The sequence below is a fragment of the Phocoena sinus genome, chromosome 17 (assembly GCF_008692025.1).
Source record: "Phocoena sinus isolate mPhoSin1 chromosome 17, mPhoSin1.pri, whole genome shotgun sequence".
Taxonomy (NCBI): domain Eukaryota; kingdom Metazoa; phylum Chordata; class Mammalia; order Artiodactyla; family Phocoenidae; genus Phocoena; species Phocoena sinus.
In genome coordinates, this window is record NC_045779.1 from 79,479,054 (window position 1) to 79,490,378 (window position 11,325).

Genomic DNA, 11,325 nt, shown 5'->3' on the forward strand with positions numbered 1-11,325 from the left:
GGTCCAGTGGTTAAGACTCCATGCTTCCAATGCAGGGGGCCCGGCTTCGACCCCTGGTCAGGGAACTAGATCCCGCATGCTGCAACTAAAAAAAGGTCCCGAGTGCTGCAACTAAGACCCGGTGCAGCTAAATAAACAAATATTAAAAAAAAAAGAAATATCTTCCACAATAGCAACAAAAACTATGAAATACTGGGGAATTAACAAAGAGCACTCAAGTTTGTACGGCAGGTTCCCCTATGCAGTGATCAGGGACCGGCGTTCCTTGGCTGAGGATTTTCCACTTGCTGACTCGGAGGGGAAGAGGAGAACACATAATAGGAATAAGAAGCTGCTTCTCCCAGTTTTCCCACGTGGCCGCCTGCTGTAGCAGTATGCAGCCCTTGCCAAGAGTACAACCCAAGTCCCATCCCATCCCTGATGCAGCTCAGGTGAGTCCCTCTGGACAAGGTGCAGCCTCTCCACCAGGTCCTATAACTAAAGGGCAAGTTGCCTGCCCCCTGACACCCAAGTTGCAGTGTGGAGAAAGAGGATGGGCAACATAGCAGTGTCCAAACTATGCTGGCTGGGTCCGAGGAAAAGTCTGATGTGGGGTTGTTGTGCAGACTGTGTAGATATTTTATTTTTTAATATTTATTTATTTATTAGAAAAAATCTTTTGGCCACGCTGTGGCATGTGGGATCTTATTCCCCAACCAGGGATCGACCCTGCACCCCCTGCATTGGAATCGTGGAGTCTTAACCACTGGACTGCCAGGGAAGTCCCTGTAGATACAAATAAATATATATATATATATAACATATATATAAATATATATGTTATATATATAAATATATATATTTTTAAAAAATAAATTTATTTTATTTATTTATTTTGTCTGCATTGGGTCTTCGTTGCTGCGCGTAGGCTTTCTCTAGTTGCGGCAAGCGGCAGGGGTTACTCTTCATTGTGGTGCTTGGGCTTCTCATTGCGGTGGCTTCTCTTGTGGAACAAGGGCTCTAGGCACGCAGGCTTCAGTAGTTTTGGCACATGGGCTGAGTAGTTGGGGCTCGCGGGCTCTAGCGCACAGGCTCAGTAGTTGTGGTGCACGGGCTTAGTTGCTCCGCAGCATGTGGGCCCAGACAAGGGCTCGAACCCATGTCCCCTGCATTGGCAGGTGTATTCTTAACCACTGCACCACCAGGGAAGTCCCTGGTAGGTATTTTAAATGCAATGATTTCACACGTATAAGTGACTTTAGCCCTCATCTCTGTGCAGGGTGTGCAGAGTCTCCTGTGGGCAACTCCACATGAGTGCTGGAGACCCTCTCCCTGGGAGGGAGGAGCTCCAGGACAGCACCCGGTACCCAGAATCAGCTCCAGGAGGAGCTCTATGGGCCCTGGGACTCATCAGGTCTGACTTGGCCCTCCGGGGGCCTTCCTTGTCCATGACCCATCCTCTTGCCCACCTGCGGAGGGAGGTAATAGGCTGCCCTGGCTGGGACTGTCCAGATTTACAGGGGCCTCCTCATTGACAGTTGGAAGCCTGGGTCAGCTTCTTGTCTGCATACTTCCATTTAGTTCCACATGCAAAGGCCCCATCTAGTCACAGGTTAAAGCCCGAGGTCCCTTGTCTTTTATTTATTGCCCTCTAGATGCTTGCCCTCCTCCTCTCTCTCTCCAGCTCAAGGTACCTTGAGACCACCTGCAATGCCAGGCCTGCTTACGAGACTTGGTCAGCACAAATCACAGGCCATAGGCAGAGGGAAACTCCCCTTGTCCATCTCTGCTCTCCTCCACCTGTACCTCCATCTGCCTTCCCGCAGCCTGAGTCTCTCTAGGGGGGCTCTGTTGAAAGTGGCAAGAAGTAACCAACCCTTGCCAACATTTCAAACAATTCTGAACCAATTTCTCTAGGGTTATAGTTTTAGTCACACGTTGTCTACTCCTAATACATCATAAGCAAGGGTCATACCAAATACTTTTCCATGCATAGCAAGGGTTACCAGCTTTCTACCTGTAACACCTCTGCCCTAACTGCCTGATCATTAAGCCAACTGCACATGTAGTAGGTTCTGTTTCAGCACCTACCTACTGCCAGGTATCAAGTACTGGATTAGTTAGAATAAAGCTCAGCTGATGTAAAGAGGCTCAAAACTAACATTGGCTTCAGTGAGACAGAGGGCTGTTTCTGTCTCCTGTGATAGACCACATGGCTGTGGTGGCTGTCCTCTTGAAGATGGAGGGGCACAGGCCCCTTCTACCTGAGGGCTCCACCCTGCCCAGAGCTTAGTCACCATTTCAGCCAGTGGGAACAGGACAAGGTGACACCTTGAAGACGCACGTATCGCTTCTGCCTGTGACCCACATGCTACATCTCACAGCATTGCAACTTGGAAACATCACCTTTGCTTGGATGGGCAAGTGTCAGGTAAAATTTCCTGTCTGAAAAGGACAGGGAGAATGCAAAGACAGTCAGGAAGAACCAGCAGGCTCTGCATGTCCACCACAGGGGAAAATAACACAGTCAACCCAAAACCAGGCAGCAACATCAGAAAACTGAGGAAAAAGCTGATAGATGTCCAAGACAAAAACCCACCATAATGTGCCCATTGAAAAGCACGTTTGAATAGAATATGGTTGATCATAGAGCCTTTGACCAGGTCTCTGCCCAAACCCCGTCTCCAGTGGGCCTCAGGTTCTGGTCAGGGGTGGGGTGTAGGCTGGTGGTTAGAAAGTCACCACCTCAGGACCATTGGCTGTCCCTCTCAGTGTCAGCACATCTACCTTTGTTTTTCTGTGACAGTTCAGATTGGCTGAAAAGTAGTGTTTTTCATCAACCTTGCAATAAAATCATTTAATTCTAAACTAATTCATGAGATGGTGGCGTTTTTACTGTAATACATAATAGACCACTAAGAAATGTATTGAGAAGAAGTTATTTAATAAATTTAGAAGGAAAAGAAAGGGGGAAAAAACTGAAAATAAGAATGGGCCATAAAAACTATCCAAAATTGCTTTTCACAAGACAAACTATATAGTGAAGCCTGAAAATTTCTGTTAAATGGTTGATTGCTAAAAAACAAAACCAAAACATAAAACTAGATAAAAGCAAAAAATGAAGAAATCAGAACTAGTTGTTATGGACTGAATGTTTGTGTCCTCCCAACATACATTCATATGTTGAAGCCTAACTTCCCAAAGTGATGGGATCGGGAGGATGGACCTCTGGGAGGTAATTAGGTTTAGATGAGGTCATGTGGGCGTGGCCATTGACAGAACTAGTGTCCTTATAAGACACAGAACTAGAGTCCTTATAAGACACTGCAAAAAAAAAAAAAGAAAGAAAAGAGGAGAGCTGTAGAGAGAGGTCCCGTCTTCTTGGAGAATACATCAGTAATCATGTATAGAATGTCGGTAGAAATATGGACAGTAGAGGCCATTCTGGTGAGGCCTCAAATGGAAAAGAGGAACATGCTATCGGAAATTTGAAGAAAGGTGACCATGGTTATAAAGCGGCAAAGAACTTGGCTGAATTGTGTTTGTGGGAAGTAGAACTTGAGCAATAAAACTGGATTTTTAGCTGAGGAGATTTTTTTTTTGAGGAGATTAAAAAATAATATTTATTTGGTTGCACTGGGTCTTAGTTGCGGCACACGGGATCTTTAGTAGTGACATGTGGGCTCTTAGATGTGGTATGTGGGATCTAGTTCCCTGACCAGGGATCAAACCTGGGCCCCCTGCTTTGGGAGTGTGGAGTCTTAACCACTGGACCACCAGGGAAGTCCCTAGCTGAGATGATTTATAAGCAAAGTGTTGAAGGAGTGACTCTTAGAGTAAAATGTGAGAGGAGTGAAGTGAATTGAAGAGGCATCGTTAAGCAAAAAGGAACTAGAATGTAAAGATTTGGAAAATTCTCAGCCTGTCCATATTGCAAAAAATGAGAAAGTACATTTGGAAGAGGACACCACGGATGTGGCTAGGTTATTACTCAGTAAAGAGATCATGGGATTATATGAGCAGAAACACTTCTGAGATCCCGCAGGACTGAACCATAGAGCTATTTAGCTATGATGTGCACTTTTCTGCAAGACATGGGAAGAATGGTCATAAAGGCGATTCAGGTATCATCAGGGCCACCTTCTCGGTTTCAAAGGGGGAGCCCATCACCATGGTTTCAACAGGCCAAATAGTGGCCAACTGATGCCTTGGGGGTGTTCTCTGGAGCCTTCTCTTTTTTTTTTTTTTTTTTTTGCGGTACGCGGGCCTCTCACTGTTGTGGCCTCTCCCGTTGCGGAGCACAGGCTCCGGACGCGCAGGCCCAATGGCCATGGCTCACAGGTCCAGCCGCTCCGCGGCATGTGGGATCTTCCCGGACAGGGGCATGAACCCGTGTCCCCTGCATCGGCAGGCGGACTCAACCACTGCACCACCAGGGTAGCCCTCTGGAGCCTTCCTGATGCGACCCCGGGGGGTCACTGCTCACTCCCCATGTCCATCCTGCGGAGGCCCCTCACTGCTTTAACCCCGCAGAGTTGGCTCCCTCACTGTGCCAGCAGCAGCTCCACCGCTCCTCTCCAGGGCACCCCATTCTACACCTGGGGCCTCAAGTGTTCCCCGTGGCCAACACCATGCTGTCTTCAAGCAGCCCCACATTTTGAGGACTAGACTCCCGCTCCCCAGCAGCCCCCCTGTGCCCGTCCCAAAGCCTCACTGCAGGTGCATGCACTGTCTCTCTCAGACCTTGGGGCCCGTGCTTCATGCCCTTGTGCGGACTCCCCTCAGCTCACTGCCCTCCACGCCCTTCCTGCTGACCTTACCCAGCCTCACTGCTAGACTGGCCCTGGCTCTTTTGGTTCGGGATGTCACGGAAGACTGTCTGCACTTGCCGCCCACACGTGTGCATGCCTGAGACAGCCTGGCTCCGGCCCCTCTCCCACCTCTCCCAGGGCTTTATGGGCCAAGCACCTGGAGGTGTGAGAATGAACGCGTGGGTTGAACGGAAGCTCCATGGGGCTCCCAGCTTCCACGTTGATTCTCTGCTGCTTCCTGGGTCTCAGGGCTGCCATAGCCTGGTTCTCTAGTTTTTCTCATAATAAATGCCATGCGGAAGACTGGCAGGTCTGCTGCCTCAGGGAGGATCTGGTAGAGGTGGGTTCTGGGCAGCCCGCACTCCCTCCCACTGCCCTGTTCTCCCTTAGCTCCCGGGACCTAGGGGAGCTGTCAGTCCTTGGAGCCTGGGTGCACTAGATCAAAGCCTGTGATCCCAAACCCAGAAATCTGATCCCCTAACTTCTTCCCAAGGGTGTGCAGTTAGAAGTAAGAGGTGGGGAACGAGTGACTTGAGATTTCTCCATGGTTGGCCAGTGTTTGAAACACGCAGCGACCACTGGTCTACATGAAATGCTTAGGATATGGAAGCAAATAAAGACCAGGCCCCACCCTCAAGCAGGCCCCACAGTGTTGAGGGGAAAACAACTGTGCCCATCCCAGGGCACGCAGCCTGCAGGGCCTGGGGACCCGGGCCCTGCAGCTACTTGCTGTATTCTTCTAAGATGAGAGCTTCCTGAGGTGTTCCTTCAGCCGTAGTAGATGGAAAGGATACCTTACTTCTTCTGTTCCATGCCCAGCTATTCTACTCCCTTCCCCCCTCTATTTTTCTTCATAGAAAAACAGAATGTTGGAGCATTCACCACCGTCCATTTATCTGCTCACCATCTTTCTCCCATGCTAGAATGTATGCTCTATGAGGGCAGGGATTTTGTTTCATTCACGGCTCTGTCCCCAGCATCTAGAACCATACTCACAATAGGTACTAATTATATATGTTTGTGATTACATGAACCCATGAATCAACGATACTAGTTCTCTGTTAAGGTAAGAGAGTGCTCTCTGGGAAAAAATGATGCCACAACGTTCCATGGGTTATCACACATAAATCTCTTTGTAATACGAGTTGCCCCACACCCCCACCCCCTCTTCTTTTTTGGCCTGAGAAAACAGGCCAGTGAGGTAGAGGTAGGATTATTACCCAGGCTGTCCCTCTCCAAAGGCAATATGCTCTTTCTACAGTTCTTGCTGCTCTGACAAGCGTGGCAGGGAAGACAGCTGGCTTTGCTCTGCCCCTGCTGTGTTCTGAGCAGCACACTGGTTACTCTGTAAACTTGGTTCTACCTAACCCCCTAATAGTCCTTCAGAGATTGGTATTTTTATCCCCATTTTGCCCACAAGCACAGTCTGAGAGTTTAGTTTGCTCAGAGTAATCCAGTATACAAGGGGGGAGCTGGACCCACCTCCTGTCCTGTCTAATCCAAATATTCCTATCATAACAGCCCTCGCTCTGTGAGCCAGAGAACTCACGTGAGGATTCTGACATGGTCAGTGTGTGTACCCCTCCTATGTATTCTTGATCTGGGTAAATACCATGGGGTGATTTTTGGGTCCCTCCGATACTACCATGAGATGGTCTTGAGCTAAAACTTCATTTGCCCGTTGACTCCCTAAGCTCCTACACTGGCTGCTGAACAAGATTTTGAATTAACATCAATTCAGAGCCAGAGTCCAGTAACCCCTGCCATAGCCCAATCAACCTCAGACCACTTATACTCTGACAAAGTCAGGGTTATAGATCCATTACAGTGAGGGCGACAAACACACGAACGGCAAGTGTCTCACCAAAGAAAGGAAAACAGAGTTACAGGACTTGGGGAGGGGTGGAGTTTAGGTGAAATCTAAGCGGAGCACTGTCTTGATAGGCAGGCAAGGCAGGGCTGAGTCATCGTGGGTCATCCTCAGGTCTGGACTGTGAAATGGACCTAAGCTCCTGTTTCCTTGGAAACCACAAAATTTAGATGTGGAACTTGGTGTCCAAAACTTATCCGATTCCAGCTGTAAATCAAGGCTGCTCCTCTGTGTCAGTGACTTAGATCCACCAAGAGTGGGGTGTTTCATTCTTGATGTCGTTTCCAACACTTGCTGATGTTACAGAATAAAGTTTCTCCACGAGCAAGAAAGCAGAGGTAGAATGTTACATTTTGTAGCTGCACATCTCTTTGGGAGAAATATTGTTTCCTATTAACTCTGAAGCTGGTTTTTTTTTTATCTGTGTCTGTTATTCTAGCCTGATGAACAGTTTACCAGATTTTTTCTTTCTGAGTCCGAGCTAATTTTTACTTTCACATCCTTGAAAAGTGTGGGTATTTCCTGTCCTCTAATGTACAGTTACCCCATCAAATGGCCACATTCCCTTTGGGGGAGAGAATAAAACATAGTATAAATTTTTGGGAGAGTATCAGGGTCTTTCCCCAAGGGAAAGCTTGCCTCTTCTTTCATGAGGTTCAGGTGTCTTTTCACCAGATTTAATGTTTTTTTCACTAGTATTGATATAACCTTTAGTAGGCTGCCTACTTATTTCAGTCACCATCACCATTATCCAGGGCCAAAACATGTGGTCAAACAATTCTATTACTACTCTGGCCCTGGGCCTGTTACAGTGACATGACTGCCCTGTCTTTGAAAGGGTTACATGCTACTGTCTGCTATTTGACCACCCCCACTGAGCGTGGAAACCATTTTCATGACAGCCCCTCTTACCATCATTCCCAGCCTATAGAAAATAGCCACTGTAGTCTTTCATGGATGCTGGCACGTCCATCACCAATGCATTTCTCAAAACCTGGGTGAAAGAAGTGTCTCTAGACTCTCCTGGAGGACACAGGCAGGGGTGGGTGGACAGGTCCCGCAGCATCCACTCAGCATTCCCATCGCCCGAGCCTCTGACTGTCCTGCACTGTGAATTCTGGCAGATCTGACATACCAGCCTCATCAATGCAGGCCACAGCACATACAGACTTCCATAAGCCAGTCACTGCTGAGATAGCTCCCTGAATTAGCCATCTGCCATGTAACAAATTCAGTACCTTCTCTCCTCTAGTCTAACAGCCCTAGAATCTATTCCCATTTACATTACCCAGGTTTCTGTTGATAGTAAACTGACAAAGTCTTGCCATTCTTTGCTATGAGGCATTCCCTCTCAGGTCACACTGCACTCATCCCCTGGGTACGCTGGGGTTCAGTTGCTAGAAGCAATCAAAATTGGTGTGTATTTAGGAAAACCCACATTCCACTGCAAGGTGACAGCTCGTTGAGGCGGGTAGCTGAGGGTAATGCATTCTGATAAAGTTTTCCACTGTATGTATGAATAAAACCTTTTGTCTTCTCTCCACCTACATTAGATTGTTATCAGGTATTGCTATTACAAACACGGCTGCTATGAACATTTTGGGACACATCTCCTGGTTTTCACACAAGTCTCTGCTGTGTGTGTGTGTAGGAGTGGAACTGGGTTGTGGGCTATTTGCATCTTTGTTAACAGTGCCGGAGTATTTTCCAGTGTGTTGTTCCAACTTCATTCCTATCAACAGTGTGTGAGAGTAACTGTTGCTCTACATTTTTTGCAACACTTGTCGTCATCAAACTTTTAATTTTTGCTAATCTGGTGAGTGTAATACAGCATCTCACAGTGATATCATTTTGCAGGCCCGCGATTACTAATGAGCTTTGCCCATCTTTTCATACAGGTCGGTTGTGGGAATACCTTGAGCAGTGGAGAAGCTTTAGCAGGTTTTGTAGCAGAGGCTGGTGGCGGAGGCAGGAAATCCTGGAGGCTGGACACAGGGGTGGATGCTAGACCACGTGGTGCAGCCCGCATGCTAGGGACAGGGCATCTGCCAGCACTTCTGCCCACTGCTGAAGGAATGTCTCCAGGAGTCAGGCCTGGAACACAACTGCTGAACCCTAGCTCTTCTGTAGAGCTCACAGACTCAGGAGCAGCTGAGATGCCCCCCCCACCCCAAGCCCACATTTTAGGGACTTGGAACCTCAGTCCAGATGCCCTTGTGTCAGCATCTTTGTGCACCATCCCAGACCTACCCCTGTCCCCCCACCCCCTGCACTCACTCTAACCCTCTGTCCAGACCAGGCCACACCTGGCACGATGCTCCAACACCTGGAGACGTGGCCAAGCCCAAAGCCGATGCTGCTAGGACTATCTGAGTCCCCAGAGCAGGTTGCTAAGGTCGGGGCAGGACTTGCCCAGGCCAATTCTGGTGCCTATTTCTCCCATAGAGCCTGGTGCTGGCTGGGGGCTCATAAGTTCTGCTAAGAGCAGTAGGTTCCTTTCCAGCCCCTTTCCCATTCACAAGGCCCTCCTGTCCTCCAGCTATCCCTTCCTAGGTCGCTACGTACATGGCCTTCTATAATGCCCCCATGCCCTATTCAAGGATCTGCTCTTGTCCACTCAACAAATACAGTAGCCCCAGCAGCCATCCTGCCCCTCTGGACACAGCCAACTGGTCAGGTGTTGACATCCAACCCAGGTGGGCCAGAGTCCACTCCCCAAACTCTGCACCCATGGCCACATTCATTGGAGTCCCACAGGTTTATGGGTACGTGAATGGACACCAGACCAGAGACTGGACAGCATCCTCTCCTTAGAATATGAATTAAAATACTAAGTTCCCAGCCTTATTCTGGCAGGTCTCTTGGAAGAAGCAGATGTGAACCCAGTAACTGTGGTGGCAGCCAGTTTTTCAGCCCAGTGCACTATTAAACTGAGAAGGCAGGTCTGCAGGGAAACCAGGATATAATCCAGGGGTGGGAAATCCAGAAACCTTTCCAGTTCCTGACTGCAGCTGTTTCCTCACCTGGGGCCCCGTAAGACCCCCCTGGATCCTGACAGATGGTGCTCCCTTCTTTGCTCAGGTTATCTTAAGTAGGTGTCTGTTACTTACAACTAGGTAGTGCCCACAACTAAGCCCTCCAATTTCCATCCTGCAGTTTTCTTCTGGTCCCATCTTCAGATATACAGAAGATGCTGCACGTATGCAGTGTTAAAGTGAAAACATCCCAGTGCAGTCCCGCTGCCTGGAAACTCAGGTCCTCAGACTCAAGGCAGCAGCTTGAGTCACTTGCGACCCACTCTTGCATGAACATAAGCAATAATGGAATCCACCCGCTACCTTTCAATGCTTGTGAATAAACGCATGAAACTCAAGTAAAACCTAGAATTAGTGGGGAAAGAAGAAATGTCAACTACACATGATAAACCAGTAGGATTGGCAGGGGAACACACAACACATTAACAGGCACTTATGGGCAGACCACCGTTTACAGCAGAAAGAGCAGATCTTGGTCCCCTTATGATTCACATCTGCAGTTGTGGCTCAAGAGCTAGTGGTGGAGGTCAAGGACATGGGTCATCCTCAGGAGTCCACCACACCAAGGCATCAGTGGAAATACCATAAGACAGGCAGACACAGGAAAAGTGAAGGGCTCCTGTGACCCCTCAGCCCCTGCCCCCACTGTCTGGGCGTCCTTTCTCCCGACAGCAAAGGCCGCCCGAAGTCTCTGGGAATTTTACCTAATAATCCCATGTTCTGGCAATAGGCAGACACCAGAAATAACAAAACAACTCTGGATTTACAAATACGACACTCCTGACACCCACACAGGGAGCAGGTCCTGGCTGGGCCCCATGACCCACACCTTCATAGTGACGGCTGTCTGCCAGGAAGGCTGAGTCCTTGGGCAGCTCCTGCCGCACAAGCTTGAAGGTAGGGGCCCTTCTCAACACCCCCACACCAACCCCACCTACTGCCAATGTCCGGCCCCCAAGTCCAGTTAGGCTACAAAAGTGTTTCATGGGGAGCAGATCAACCAAACTGCAACCAACTCTACTAGTTCAATGAGTAGTAAACAATGTCTTCCTCCAAGTATTAACTGCCCTGAGTTCCTTCCAGTCATAATCCCACACAGCCTGTGGCAAGAACTACCAATACATGGAGATCTAAGGCAGGAGACTTCACCCGCCTGCTGTGCAGCAGGTAGGTGAGAGAGAACACCTGTCACCTCACCAGAACAGCGGCTCCAGGGGGGCCTGAAAATATCCTTATTCTTCCCCGTGTGAGGGTATTGAGCCCAACCAAATAGAGCAGCAGGAATAGGGGCGTCTTCGGGATGAGTGCTAGACAGACGGTACGATGTCTGCTGACCAGAGCTCAACCTCCTGAATGTCAAAACTGTCCTGGCCACTGTCCATCTCCCTGTTTCTAGTACCTTTCAGGTGATGAAAGCCCGGGCCACAGGGGGGATTTTGGAAGGTTGTACATCTGCTGGCACTGTCACAAAACTCCTTTAGAAACAGCTTCTTCGCATCAACTGGGGAAACCGAAATACCCTTCTCAACCGCAGGTAATCGGCTGGGTTTAGACGCCAGGCGGCACCAGGTGGATGGGCGCCCTGTGCTCCTCACCATGCAGCACAGAGAGGCTTCGAACCGTCAGGAGA